General features: G+C 45.4%; 1 protein-coding gene across 3 annotated transcripts in view; it reads left to right on the top strand.

The window, feature by feature from the left end:
• The first annotated feature begins 1292 nt into the window (after positions 1-1292).
• Positions 1293-14920, top strand: part of MRTFA (myocardin related transcription factor A) — a 222560-nt gene continuing 208932 nt past the window's right edge. For all 3 annotated transcript variants that reach the window (XM_065521738.2, XM_005567185.5, XM_005567186.5), the window contains exon 1: positions 1293-1534. The gene's annotated coding sequence lies outside the window, so the exon portion shown is untranslated. The remainder of the gene's footprint in view (positions 1535-14920) is intronic.

The following is a 14920-nucleotide window of genomic DNA, read 5'->3' on the forward strand; positions in this document are numbered from 1 at the left end:
AACGCCCCTGACCCCTTCTTCCTCTACCTACTGTTACTCCTTTGACTCCGTCTGGTGACCCTATCGCCGACGCCTTCCGGAAAGCGCTTCCCCCTTTTCCACCCCATCGAGTTGGGGTTATTTCTCCTTTTCTGGGCTCTCTCCCATTGCTGGGGAGGAAGGGGGATATGAAAGGACTGCCTGACCGCGGCTCTCATCACAGTGAGCCTGGCTTACCTAGTTTCTCTCTCCCCTTTTGCCTTTCTCCTTTCTCCCTGTTGCAGTCATGGACTTCACTCATTACATATACATATACATATACATATACATATACATATACATATACATATACATATACCTATACCTATACCTATACATGTTTTAAAATCGGGCAGCCTCCCGCTCCCCGCCCCACGCCCAGAATAGGTTCAGAGGGGCGCCCGGGTTCACGTGCGGAGCGTGTGGCCTCTGCGCCTAATGGGCGCCCCTTCACTACATGAATGGGTGAGGGCAAGGGTATAGGATTTTAGAATTCCAAGAGTCGTCGGGGGTCATCCCGTGGAATCCTCTCTTCTGCAGATGCTCTTTCTGGAGCCTTCCGATGCAAGCTCTTGGGCTCACGCAGCCCTTCTCCTCTTCTAAGCCCAGAGCACTTTCGCTGCTGCAGATCTCCACGGCCTCGGCAGGTAGGGAGGAGCAGGCAGGTGTCAGTGGCCTCCCTTTCACCGTTGGGGAAACTGACTCAGAGAAACAAGGCGACGGGCCTCGGCAGGGCGGGACTGTAACGGGAATTCAGGGCTCCAGGCCAGAGCGGAATTTATTGTCTCCTTTTGCGAAGCGTGAAAGTGAAATGATCGACTTCGGAGTCCCAGACGGAGACCCTTCAGTCCCCGAGAAGAATCGGGATGGGGTCTGTGATTAATGCAGTAATTACTCGCGCCTGGGCATTGACCCCTTGCCAACTTGGCAAGATCCGGCACGGTCCACCGCCCTTCCCTTCACAGGGTGACCAGTGGGCTGCGGCCTCTTTAAGGCCCAGCGCTCCGCCCCCGGCTCGTCGCCGACCTCCTCGCAGCCGCTCGGCCAGTTCCAGACTTTCCTCAGAGATGAGGTCATCTCCCCGTTACCCATTGGCTGCGTCGTGCCGCCACTCACAGGAAGTCACGCCTCCGTCTTCGCCTTCTTCATGCTGCTTCCTTCTCCGCCCGCCCCTTAGTCTGACGATCACGACCCCGATCAGGCCTCTGATTGGCTAGCGCCGCCGTCACTTCTCCAGCGGACAGTCTTCAGGACAGGAGGCGGGCGTGGTGGGCGGGCCCGCAGCTTCCGCGGCTGAGAGGAGCCGGCGGCGGCAGTGTCTGTGGTGGCCGTGGCGGCGAGAGCGACGGTCCCATCCTTCCCACCTTCTCCGTTGCCGCTGGCCACACGCCCTCCGCTGGCGGCGACTTCTCAGCTCCGTGCGCCCGGGCTGGACAGTGAGCCTCGAGAGGAGACGCGGGCGGCCAGAGCCGGAGTGGGGCGAGCCGCGGAACCCGGCCGGGAGCCGCGTGAGGCGGTGAGTGGGAGTCCGGGCTGGGGACCCCTCCCCCACCGCGGCCCCGCCCCGCCCGGAGCATCCTTTTTCTCCCCCGACCCCGCTGCGCGCGCCCTCGAGGGGTCAGGCAAAGCGGCCCTTGCGTCTCCGGCCCTCTTCCCGCCGGCCTTCTGCCCCTGCCCTCAGGGCCGGAGTCGCAGAGCGGCGGTCACTGTGCCGGGGCTGGGACCCGGGCCGGGGCCGGGCGGGCGGGCGCGGTCCTGCACCTGTGCACCGCCTGACGGGGCTGTGCTGCGCGGGGCGGGGAGGCACGGAGATCCTCGCCCTTGCTTCTCCCGGGGTGTGTTTTGATTGCAGGGACGGGGTGTCGTCCGCTTTCTCTGGGGTCTTGTGCAGACCTTCAGGATCAAAGTGCAGTCCTTAGGATTCTCAGGCAAGGAGGCTCAGCTGGAGTTGTTGGTGCTAGTATAGCAACCTGAATGCTGCCAGGTGTACAGGGCTCTGCAGATCTGAAACTTGATGGCCAAGAACTTTACCCTCTAAGAGAGCGTCTATCAGGACGCTGATTGCAGTCCACCCTCCCCGCTTCGGGTACTTTTGATACTCCATAGTACCTAGGGTTGGACCTTTTGAGACGCCTCCCAAACCTGCCACTTGCTAGCTATGTAATCTTGTGCCTTGGTTTCCTCGTCTGAAAAATGAGGGTAATAGCACCAGTCGCATACGGCTGTTTGTTGTGTCGAGTGAAATAACTCACGTGAAACGTTTGATACAGTGCTTGGCCCATAGTAAGGGCCCAAGAAATGTTTGCTTTTGGGATGTTGAGAATGACTGGTTTGGCAGTCATTAAGCACTAGCCCAGCTTGGCTTTGTCAAGATTTCTCTCTCTTGTCTGCCTATTATGCAGCGTAACGAAAGGGCAGTTGAACGGTTAACTGCTTGCCAGCCTCTATTTGGCATGAAGTTTGTGTATATACAGGAATGTGGAATACATCACTTAAATATAATAATGGAATTACCCCATGCTTCATATGTTTTTGCATAGTTTTAAACTCATAAGACGTCTGGAATGTCCCCGAGTTGCAAGTTTTTGAGATCTTTTCAGGGTCTTTTCTACATCAAGCCGAAACCTATAAGACTTAAACTGTCAGTAAGATGTTAAACTTACATGTTTTACTTCAGAAGACCCCCAAAACTCCAAATGTCACTTATGCAGTTTTGCTGTTGAAAAGCAGTCATCTCCCGGGGGTGAGGTGGTACAGCCAGCTGGCCCGCAGCCCTATGACTGCAGGGTGGGGAACCTTTGGCTGGAAGTTATTAAACTAAGTTTTGCCTAATGTCGTTTGCATATTTCATAGCGGATGAAAGGGCTTTATGTTACTGTTTCTTATTGAAATGACTTAGAAAGAAGCAATCCATTACTGCGTTCTTTAAAAACACCTGCAAAGAAAATATCTGTAGTCTAGCTCCAGTGTTTATTTCAGTTTTTGGCCAGTAACTGTTAAGAAGAGCTCCTCTTTAAGAAGGCTTCCAAAAGTCACATCCACTTGAATAAGTTATTTAGAGTCAAATCAAGAGAGGTGGAAGAGTAATATGTATCCCATCACCCAAAAGTATTTATTGGAGACTTTCCATGTCCTTAGTACTCTGCCAGATGCTATTAGGGAGTGATTAAAAAGAGTACGAAATAGAATCAGCCTGTAAAGGGCAAAACCATAAAGTTTGGGTCACCCGGTAGTAATTACAAGTACTACTTAAGGGATGACTCCATTTATTCATTCAGCAGACTTTTTGTTCCATGTTTGTTATGTGCCAGGTGTTTTTCTAAGGGCTGGGGCTATCAAGATAAGTGAGATATTGTCGCTGCTCATGAGGAGCTCACAGTGTAGTGGGAGAGGCAAAAAAATGGCAGATGATTGTAACGCACTGGAATAAACTCTAAATCCAGACTTTACTGGGAGAGTCAGGGGAGCTTTTCCTGTGGATGTATGGAAGGCTTCAAAGAAAATGGCATTTGAGCTGAATGTTAACCCAGATAAAGGAGAGGAAATTCCGAAGAGAAATAACAGCTTGGAAAGGTTTCCTGGTAGGCTAGGCACAGTGGCTTAAGCCTCTAATCCTAGTACTTTGGGAGGCCAAGGCAGGAGGATCACTTGAGGCCAGGAGTTCGAGTTGAGACCCGCTTGGGCAACATAGTGATACCTTGTCTCCACAAAAAAATTAAAGAATTAGCAGACGTGGTGGCTTGCACCTGTAGTCCCAGCTACTTAGGAGGCTGAGGCAGGAGGATCCCTTGAGCCCAGGAGTTTGAGGTGGCACTAAACTATATTCACACTGCACTCCATCCTGAACATGCAGTGAGACCCTGTCTCAAAAGGAAAGAAAAAAAAAATCCTGATAAATCTTCTGATATACCAGTTATAAGCCCCAGGGAAGGAGAAGGAAACTAACATTCCTTGATGCCCACTATGTAAAAGTTAGGCTTTGATTGTGTTGCTTAAGGATAGGAAAATAGGCTGCAACTAGTTAAATAACTCATTTAGGGATACAGAGTTAACAGAACCAGGACTTGAATCTCTGACTTAAAAGTGTGGTATACTCTTCCTTTTAACATGCTTTTGTAGAGGTAAATATAAAAGAGGTAAATATAAAGGAGGTTACAAAGTTCTACCCATATTATTATTATTATCATTTTATCACATCTGTTACAAGTTACTTTCTATGAAATGTTTCATATTTGATTTAGAGTCACTAAGGCGATATAAATAAAGTTTATCTATATTTAAGGCGATATAATAAATAAAGGTTATCTTTATTTATATATTTTATGCTTATAAATTTGGTGGTATTTCCTAAAAGTATGGTCTGTGGGAACATTCAGTAAAAATGGAGTACAGGCCGGGCGCGGTGGCTCACGCCTGTAATCCCAGCACTTTGGAAGGCCGAGGCAGGCGGATCACAAGGTCAGGAGATCGAGACCATCCTGGCTAACATGGTGAAACCCCGTCTCTACTAAAAATACAAAAAATTAGCCGGGCGTGGTGGCGGCGCCTGTAGTCCCAGCTACTCGGGAGGCTGAGGCAGGAGAATGGCGTGAACCCGGGAGGCGGAGCTTGCAATGAGTTGAGATCCGGCCACTGCACTCCAGCCTGGGCGACAGAGCAAGACTCCGTCTCAAAAAAAAAAAAAAAAAAAAAATGGAATACATTGATATATACAGATTCTATATGAAGCACTTTACTAACTTTGTTAAACAGGTATCAACTTTCTTTGAGAGTGCAGCTTAAATACTTATTTAAGTGTATTTAAAAAAAAATTTGTAGATTTACGGTCATTTAATTTACAAAGGGGAAATTAGAATTCTTAAGTCGTATTAACAAAGATTATTGTATTATATTTAGAGAAAACACTGTGGCAAGCTCAAATACCACTGTAAGCTCCCCAGGGGTGAGGATATTTGTTTTTCTTCCCAGCTTCAAGAGCAGTTCTTGGGACATAGCAGGTGCTCAGTAAATATTTCTTGAATATAAGATGAACGTGAACAAATATATATTTACTCTGTGTTCTTGTGTGTGTAAATATATTCACATAAATGCTAGGGTTGGTAGTTGCAATTGACGAACATAAGGAACATTTTTATCTACTGAAAAAAAGCTTTGGTCAGGAGGTTATATTTCAGGTTTTTGAAAGAGAAGAGATAAAACATTGATGGATTATGGACAAAGTGGTATAGGCTTGGGGAGTAGTTTTTATAAATGAATACATTTTGGAAGAAAGGGAACGTTGAACAAAGAAAGTGACCCACTGACACAATTCAGCAAATATGGGCACTGTTTATGTCTAAGGCCTTAATAGAGTTTTGAGAATCAAGGAAGTAGCCTCCGCTCTCCAAGAACTTAGAACTTTGGAGAGCGGGTGTGTTAGCTGTCTTCCTGTGTAACAGATTAACTCGAAAGTTAGTGTTCAAGACAATTAACATTTCTTATTTTTCACAGTTTCTGTGAGTCAGGAATTTGGAATCAGCTTGGCTGAGTGATTCAAACTCAGGTCTCTCAAAAAATTGCAATAATGGCTGGGTGTGGTGGCTCACACATGTATTCTCAGCATTTTGGGAGACTGAGGCAGGTAGATCCCTTGAGGTCAGGAGATTGAGATCAGCCTGGCCAACATGGTGAAACCCTGTCTCTACTAAAAATGCAAAAATTAGGCAGATTTGGTGATGCACGCCTGTAGTCCCAACTACTCAGGTGGCCGAGGCACGAGAATCGCTTGAACCTGGGAGGCAGAGGTTGCAGTGAGCCAAGATCGTGTCACTGCACTCCAGCCTGGGGGACAGAGTGAGACTTTATCTCAAAAAAAAAAAAAAAAAAAAAAAAAAAAATTAGCCGGGACTGGCAGCCCATGCCTGTAATCCCAGCTACTCAGGAGGCTGAGGCATAAGAATTGCTTGAACCAGGGAGGTGGAGGTTGGCCTCTCTGCATGAATGCCTTCATGACATGGCAGCCAGCTTGCCTCAGAGCATGTAATACAAAAGACCAAGCTGCTGCAGTGCCTTTTATGACCTAGCTTCAGAAGTCACATACCATCATTTCTCCAGTATTCTGTTGGCCACACATTGTGGGAAGGGACTACACAAGAATGTAAATGGCAGGAGGTGAGGGTCATTGGGGGCCATCTTGGAGGCTGGCCACCGCAGTGGGTAAAGTAGAAAATGTTTTGGTTTTTTTTTTTTTTTTGAGATGGAGTCTCACTCTGTCACCCAGGCTGGAGTGCAGTGGCGCGATCTCAGCTCACTGCAAGGTCTGCCTCCCGGGTTCAAGCCATTCTCCTGCCTCAGCCTCCCGAGTAGCTGGGACTACAGGCGCCCACCACCACGCCCGGCTAATTTTTTGTATTTTTAGTAGAGACAGGGTTTCACCGTGTTAGCCAGGATGGCCTCGATCTCTTGACCTCGTGATCTGCCCCCTTCGGCCTCCCAAAGCACTGGGATTACAGGTGTGAGCCACCGCGCCTGGCCAAAGTAGAAGATGTTGAAAGAAGGTACTGAAGTGTTGAAGTAAGGGAGAGGGAGGGACTCAGAGTAGGAAAGATTACCTTTGGAGGAATGAGGGAATGGGAGAGGTTTAATTCCTTTATCAGATATTTATAAATATTTATTGTGTGTTTACTATGTGCCTTTCACATGGAGGCTAATATGTGGAGGTAGATACTGAATTATGTTCACATGAAATGTTTTTTTTTTTTTTTTTTTTTTTTTGAGACGGAGTCTCACGCTGTTGCCCAGGCTGGAGTGCAGTGGCGCGATCTCGGCTCACTGCAAGCTCCGCCTCCTGGGTTCACGCCATTCTCCTGCCTCAGCCTCCTGAGTAGCTAGGACTATAGGCGCCCACCACCGCGCCCGGCTAATTTTTTGTATTTTTAGTAGAGACGGGGTTTCACTGTGGTCTCGATCTCCTGACCTTGTGATCCGCCCGCCTCGGCCTCCCAAAGTGCTGGGATTACAGGCTTGAGCCACCGCGCCCGGCCCCACATGAAATGTTTTAAGTAATTTAGGCCAGTGTTGACATAAAGAAAAATATTTGAAATCTATGTATATGATGAAGGTGGAGTCATTTTTTTTTTATATTGATGAAAACAGTGAGTTAGTGATAGATGGGCAGGTACAGAGCATAAGTAGTTAAGAACATAAATACCACAGTCATACTGCATAGATCAGAATCCTGGCACTACTTGCTGACTGTGTGTATGAACTTGGGCTGTGTGACTATGATACTCTTGCTACTTTATCTTCTCTGTGACTCACTAGCTGTAAAATGGGGATAAAAATGGGGCCTGTTTCATATTGCTGCTGTGAGGATTAAATAAATTAAAAATATATAAAGTCCCTGGAACAGCTTTACATGCATGCCATTTTCATGGTTATTATGATCATCATTGGTTTTGGGCAGTAGCATAGAACTGACTATGGGTGAATTAGTTTGGAATCAGAGAGATGAATATAGACTGATATGAGTGTGCAGAAAGAGGCATTTAAATGTTAACCATTGCTGCTTCACCATCAGTTTTTCTATGTCAAGTACCTACATCTAGATAATTTGTATTTTACAAAGTAGAGTGAACCAGTGGCTTTATTTAGGTGAATACCACAGTTAAAATAAGACCCAAGGAGGTGCACAGTTGCCATTAAGGGTGTCTCTTACCATCTGGGCTCTCTGTCTGCAGAATGGATTTAGCCAGAAGCAGTACTTGAAAGAGCAGGTGCTTCACAACATCTAGGGCCCATAATAAAAATACCTACAATGAGAACCTGTGTGGCTGAGTTTGAGGGACAAGGTTAATCTGGAGGGAATTTCAAAGGTACAGGCCTGTTGCTGTGGCTCATGCCTGTAATACCAGCCATGTGAGAGGCTGAGACAGGAGGATTGCTTGAGCCTAGGAGTTTGAGGCTGCAATGAGCTGTGATCATACCACTGTGCTCCAGCCTGGTTAACAGATGAGACACTGTCTCAAGTAAATAAATAAATTAAGAAAGTTAATTATAAGAAACTTCTAAATCTGGAGTATAGAAGTTTTGGAATTCAAAAGATGGATTTTGTGAAACTCCCATCAGTTTAGATAAACTCTTTAGAGGCAATAGTCATCTTCCTAATGAAGATGACTTCCATTTAACTACTTTAGGAAGTAGATTTGTTACCTCAAAAGGAAAGACAAGGAAATAGAAATGGATTCAGCTTTCTTCAGGTTGAAATCTGAAATCTCTAATTTTGTACAACAGAAAACGATTCTATTGACTTAAAAACTGCCCGGGTGTTTTTTTGTTTGTTTCTTTTGTTTTGTTTTTAAAGAGACAAAGTCTCACTCTGTCATCCAGCTACCACACCAGGCCTGTACCTTTAATTTTTTTATTTTTATCTTTTGGGAGAGTCTCATTCTCTTGCCCAGGCTAGAGCACAGTGGTGTGATCATGGCTCACTGCAACCGCTGCCTCCCAGGTTCAAGTGATTCTCCTGCCTCAGCTTCCCAAGTAGCTGGGATTACAGGTGTGTGCCACCACGCCTAGCTAATTTTTGTATTTTTTAGTAGAGGCAGGGTTTCACTGTATGTTGGCCAGGCTGGTCTCAAACTCCTGACCTCAGGTGATCCGCCTGCCTCGGCCTCCCAAAGCGCTGGTATTATAAGCGTGAGCTACCGTGCTTGGCCAGTCCTGTACCTTTTAAATGCCCTCCAGATTAACCTTGTTCCTCAGACTCAGCCACACAGGTTCTCATTCTAGGTATTTTTAGTGTGGACCCTAGTTCTACCCCTAAGCTCTTGTGAAGCATATGGTGGGATCATAGCTCACTGCAACCTCAAACTCCTTGTCTTAAGTAATCCTCCTGCCTCCGCCTTCTGAGTAGCTAGGACAACAGCATGCACCACTGCGCTTGGCTAATTTTTTTTTTTTTTGAGACGAAATCTTGCTCTGTCGCCCAGGCTGGAGTGCAGTGGCGTGATCTCGGCTCACTGCAAGCTCTGCCTCCCGGGTTCAAGCAATTCTCCTGCCTCAACCTCACGAGTAGCTGGGATTACAGGTGCCCGCCACCACGCCCAGCTAATTTTTTGTATTTTTTTTAGTAGAGATGGGGTTTCACTATGTTGGCCAGGCTGGTCTCGAACTCCTGACCTCAGGCGATCCCCCCGCCTTGGCCTCCCAAAGTATTGGGATTATAGGCATGAGCCACTGTGCCTGGCCTGCTTGGGTAATTATTATTTTTTATTTTTATTTTTATTTTTGAGATGGAGTCTTGCTTTGTTGACTAGGCTGGATTGCAGTGGTGCGATCTTGGCTCACTGCAACCACCGCCTCCTGGGTTCAAGCCGTTCTCCTGCCTCAGCCTCCCAGGTAGCTGGGACTACAGGCATGCGCCACCATGCCTGGCTAATTATTTTGTATTTTTCGTAGAGATGGGATTTCACCATATTGGACAGGCTGATCTCCAACTCCTGACTTCAAGTGATCTGCCCACCTCGACCTCCCAAAGTGCTGGGATTATAGATGTGAGCCTCCGTGCCCAGCCTCTGCTTGGCTAATTAAAAAAAATTTTTTTGTAGAGAAGAGAGTCTTGCTATGTTGCCTAGACTAGTCTCAAATTCCTGGCCACAGCAGTCCTCCTGCCTTGGCCTCCCAAAGTGTTGGGATTACAGGTGTGAGCCACCGTGCCTGGCCAAGATTCTTAAGCATACTAAATCCATATCACATGTATGAGGAGAGAAGATAATTAAATTCTATGTCACTGCAGGTGTTAAAGCAGAAATTGGGTGACCTGTCAGTGTGCATTGGGTGGAACTAATTGCTCAATTTGCCTTCAGTTCTGTGGTTCGTGACTCAAGTCCAGTTCTCTCATTGTTTAGTGGGAGGAGGTACTGTGAAATTAAATGATTTGAGTTCTGCAACAGTCCAGAGGCTGAGCCCAGGCCAGTTCTTCACACAGTATTTAAGGCCGGCTCATATAGCAGTAATATAAGATCTGTAGAATCCTTGGAAGAAAGAGTGTTGTCAAAATGTCTTTTTACTTCCATGTTTTTGCTTCTGTGATATGTCTGGTTCATTTGCTCCCCATTTGTTCTTATTGATATGCATTTATAAATCATTCTCTGTGTAAATGAGAGCTTGTAATGAGTAATTTGGCTAGTTCATTTTGAGATCTGGAGTGTGTCCTCTGTTTGTTACTGAATTTGTAGATAGGTAGGCTATTTACAGATCTTTCTCCTCTGAAATTATGAGTGGAAATTATAGGTGATTCTGGTTTTTTGAAAACCATTGTTCTTGTATTAAAATTTAAAGCATAATGGGCATAATTCAAACAAAGTTTCTGAATTTCATAATATGACAGAGTAAAATAACTAGTGAGCTAACATGTCCATGTCAAGTTTCAGGGCACAACAGATCTGGGTACTGACAGTTACGAGGTATGTAACTATAAACTTACTCCTTAACCTTCTTGTGATTCAGCTGTAAACTAGAGTTAATAATCCTTACAATGTGAGGTCATTATAAGGATTATGCAGAAATATAAAGAGGGAAGTAATAGGGGCATCTACTTTGTGGTAGACACTGTGCTACCTTATTAATCCTCATGTGAACTCTGAAATAAGTGGTAGGAGCAACATTTTGCAGGTGAGCAAAGAGAAGCTTGGGAAGAGGAACTAATTTAGGAAGGTAACAGTTAGGATTTTTGTTGTTGTTTTGCTTTTTTGTTTGTTTGTTTTTTTTTTTTGAGACGGAGTCTCGCTCTGTCGCCCAGGCTGGAGTGCAGTGGCCGGATCTCAGCTCACTGCAAGCTCCGCCTCCCAGGTTCACGCCATTCTCCTGCCTCAGCCTCCCGAGCAGCTGGGACTACAGGCGCCGGCCACTCGCCCGGCTAGTTTTTTGTATTTTTTAGTAGAGACGGGGTTTCACCGTGTTCGCCAGGATGGTCTTTATCTCCTGACCTCGTGATCCGCCCTTCTCGGCCTCCCAAAGTGCTGAGATTACAGGCTTGAGCCACCGCGCCCGGCCACTTTTTTGTTTTTTTTTAGACAGAGTCTTGCTTTGTCTTCCAGACATGAGTGTAGTGGCAGGATCATAGGTCACTGTAACCTCAAACTCCTGCACTGAAGCAGTTCTCCTGCATAACTAGGACTATAGGCATGTCCCACCATGCCTGGCTAAATTTTTTTGTGCAGGCGGGGTCTCACAGTGTTCCCCAGGCTGATCTTGAACTCTTGCCCTCAAGCCTTGACCTCTTAAACTGTTGAGATTACAGGCATGAGCCTCTATGCCTGGCCAGGATTTGAATCCAGATCTGTTTTTGAATTAAATAATTCTGACTTCCTACCATAATGTATATGAACTTCTTAACTTTGCCTCTAGTAAATGTTTGTTTGTGTTCAGTGTCTTTTGCATAGTTAGTGAAAATGTCAGTTGTGGTGAGAATTCTTTGTAGTACTAATCAAGATGTTATAGTTCAGAAAATATTCTTTGCAGTATTCCTTATATGTATCTGGTTGCCATTCTTGAGATGGAAAACTGTAATAGTAACTTCACATCTTAGGTTGCTCAATTAATACTTGCCAAATAAGGGCCAGGCATTATGGCTCACACTTGTAATCCATAATGCACTTTGGGAGGCCGAGGTGGGAGGATCACTTGAGCCCAGGAGTTCAAGACCAGCCTGGGCAACATGACAAGACCCCGTCTCTACAAGAAATAAAAAAAGCAGCTGGGCATGGTGACATGCACCTGTAGTGCATGAGCCCGGGAGATGGAGGCTGCAGTGAGCTGTGTTTGTGCCACTGCACTCTAGCCTGGGCAACAGAGTGAGACTCTGTCTCAGAAAGAAAAAATTACCAAATAAGGGTGTACTATAATATCCACATTTTTAGAATTTTTTTTTTGTCAGTGTTTCAGTATCTTTAAATTGTAAATGGGGTAATTGATGCCAGAGTCTCTTGATTGTGGTTAATTTGTACATATTTTCTTTACCACAAAATTTACAGGAACTTGGAAAGTTGTCCTTTCCTAATACTGTAGAATGCACTGTGTTGAATTTTGGTGTTAGAGTGGTGTTATCATGGTTGGAACTTTGGCGTGTGTGTGTGTGTGTGTGTGTGTGTGTGAGAGAGAGAGAGAGAGAGAGAGAGAGAGAGAGACAGGGTCTCATTCTGATACCCAGACTGGATCACAGTGGCATGATCGTAGCTCACCATAACCTTGAACCCCTGGCCTTAAGCAGTTCTCCTGCCTTGACCTCTCAAAGTGTTAGGATTATAGGCATGAGCCACAGTGCCTGGCCCTGGCTTTATATTTTGTATTTAGTTATATGATGGATATATTTAAAGTAGTCTTTTTGAGTTTGCCATATATATGTGTATATATTGTCTTTCCTTTAAAATGTAGAGCAAGAGAAATTTAGAAATTAAAAGTAAGGGGTGACCGGGTGCGGTGGCTCACGCCTTGTAATTCCAGCACTTTGGGAGGATTGCTTGATCTCAGAGGTTCGAGACCAACTTGGACAACATGGCAAAAACCCGTCTCTACAAAAAATACAAAAAATAACTGGGCATGGCAGTGTGCACCCATAGTCCCAGCTACTCTGAAAACTGAGGTGGGAGAATTGCTTGAGTTTGGGAGGTGAAGGTTGCAGTGAGCCGTGGTTGCACCGCTGCACTCCATCCTGGGTGACAGAGCCAGACCTCGTCTCAAAAAAAAGAGTAAAGGTTAGGACGGGCATGGTGGCTCATGCCTGTAATCCCAGCACTTTGGGAGGCAAGGTGGGTAGATCACCTGAGGTCAGGAGCTCGAGACCAGCCTGGCCAAGATGGCGAAACCCCGTCTATACTAAAAATACAAAAAAATTAGCCGGGTGTGGTGGTGGGTGTCTGTAATCCCAGCTACTTGGGACGCTGAGGCAAGATAATTACTTGAACTGGGGAAGCAGAGGTTGCAGTGAGTTGAGATCATGCCACTGCATTCCACCCTGGGGGACAGAGTGAGACTCTGTCTCAAAAAAAAAAAAAAAAAAAACAAAGTGCTATTTTCTTTCTTTTCCCTTGTTTATGTGATAATCACTTTTTATGAGAAGAAATCACTTGAACAAAGCTTCTATGCAAGAGCCTTTCATGCTTTAAATCTAGCACTCCAGGTTCATGCTCTAAGGTTGTGGCATTGAAGGGAAAGAGGTTGTGGGTTTTTATTCTATTTACTTATTCTGTGTTACATATTTATTTTTATTTATGAGATGTAGTCGTCGTCTTCTGTCACCCAGGCTGGAGTGTAGTGGCTCAATCTCGGCTCACTGCAACCTCCGCCTCTGGGGTTCAAGCAATTCTTGTGCCTCAGACTCCCGAGTAGCTGGGAATTACAAGTGCCTGCCACCATGCCCGACTAATTTTTGTATTTTTGGTAGAGATAGGGTTTTACCATATTGGCCAGGCTGGTCTCAAACTCCAGACCTCAAGTGATCTTCCCACCTCAGCCTCCCAAAATTATGGATTACGGGCGTGAGCCACCCTGCCAGGCCTTATTTATTTATTTATTTATTTATTTATTTATTTATTTATTTATTTAGAGATAGGGTCTTGCTATGTTGCCTGGGCTGGTTGTGAACTCCTGGCCTCAAGCAGCCTTCCTGCCTTGGCTTCCCAAAGTGTTGGGATTACAGGTGTAAGCCACCATGCCCCTCCTATTTTTATTTTTTGTAGGGATAGGGGTCTCACTCTGTTGCCCAGGCTGATCTTGATCTCCTGGGCTTAAGTGATCCTCCCATCTTGGTCTCTTAAAGTGTTGGAATTACAGGCATGAGCCACTGAGCTTTTTATTATATTTTATAGATTCATTGAACTATTTTTCATTATCTTGTTGATAATTCCTTTTTGTTCAGATTTTTTTTTGGGGGGTTAGGGGTCCTGGAATGGGAACAGGGAACCAGGAACATAATGTATCATATGCTAGTCATTTGAAATAAATTTAAAGGTTTCTTTTACCCAGAAGTTCATAGGATGTTATGGTTCATTTGTGTGATATCTGTCATGGGTTTTTTGTTTTTGTTACTGTTTTTTTTTTGAGACGGAGTCTTGCTCTGTCACCCAGGCTGGAGTACAGTGGCACGATCTCGGCTTACTGCACGCTCTGCCTCCTGAGTTTACGCCATCCTCCTGCCTCAGCCTCCCAAGTAACTGGGACTACAGGCATCTGCCACCATGCCTGGCTAATTTTTTGTATTTTCAGTAGAGACGGGATTTCACCATGTTAGCCAGGATGGTCTCGATCTCCTGACCTCGTGATCCGCCCACCTCGGCCTCCCAAAGTGCTGGGATTACAGGTGTGAGCCAACACGCGCGTCCTGTCATGAGTCTTTGTATACCCTGAATCAGTGGGTTAATCATTGTTCTAGATCAGACACTCTGTAGCATGAATGACCCTTTTAAAAAAATTAATATTTTGACCTTTACCTGAAAACTGATTCTTCAAGTGTATCTGGCAGAATCAATATGTATGGAAACCGGGCATGACTTATACAATTTGGACAAGCTAATCATGACATTTTATTTTCAACATGTCTAATAGCCTGTTGGCTGCCCAAATAACACTGAGTTAATTATAGTGTAGCCTTTTGTTCTATTTGGAGAGTGTCAAGGGATTTTTGAATGCCTTCCAAAATTCACCTTCATGAAGTGAGCTTAGAAAGCTTAGAAAATGCTTTCTAGAGCAGGGATTCTCAAAACTTTACCTTCATGATCCACCCTGCCTCTTCTGGCTACTTACTTGCTTTGTTTTTGAAAAGCATAGCAGGTTTCCCTACTGTTTAGGGATAGTAGTGATGGGGTTGAATGCACCTGTTTTTAATCCCGGCTCTATTGCTTACTGGCTCAGTGATCTTAGACAA

The sequence above is a fragment of the Macaca fascicularis genome, chromosome 10, assembly GCF_037993035.2.
Source record: "Macaca fascicularis isolate 582-1 chromosome 10, T2T-MFA8v1.1".
Lineage (NCBI taxonomy): Eukaryota > Metazoa > Chordata > Mammalia > Primates > Cercopithecidae > Macaca > Macaca fascicularis.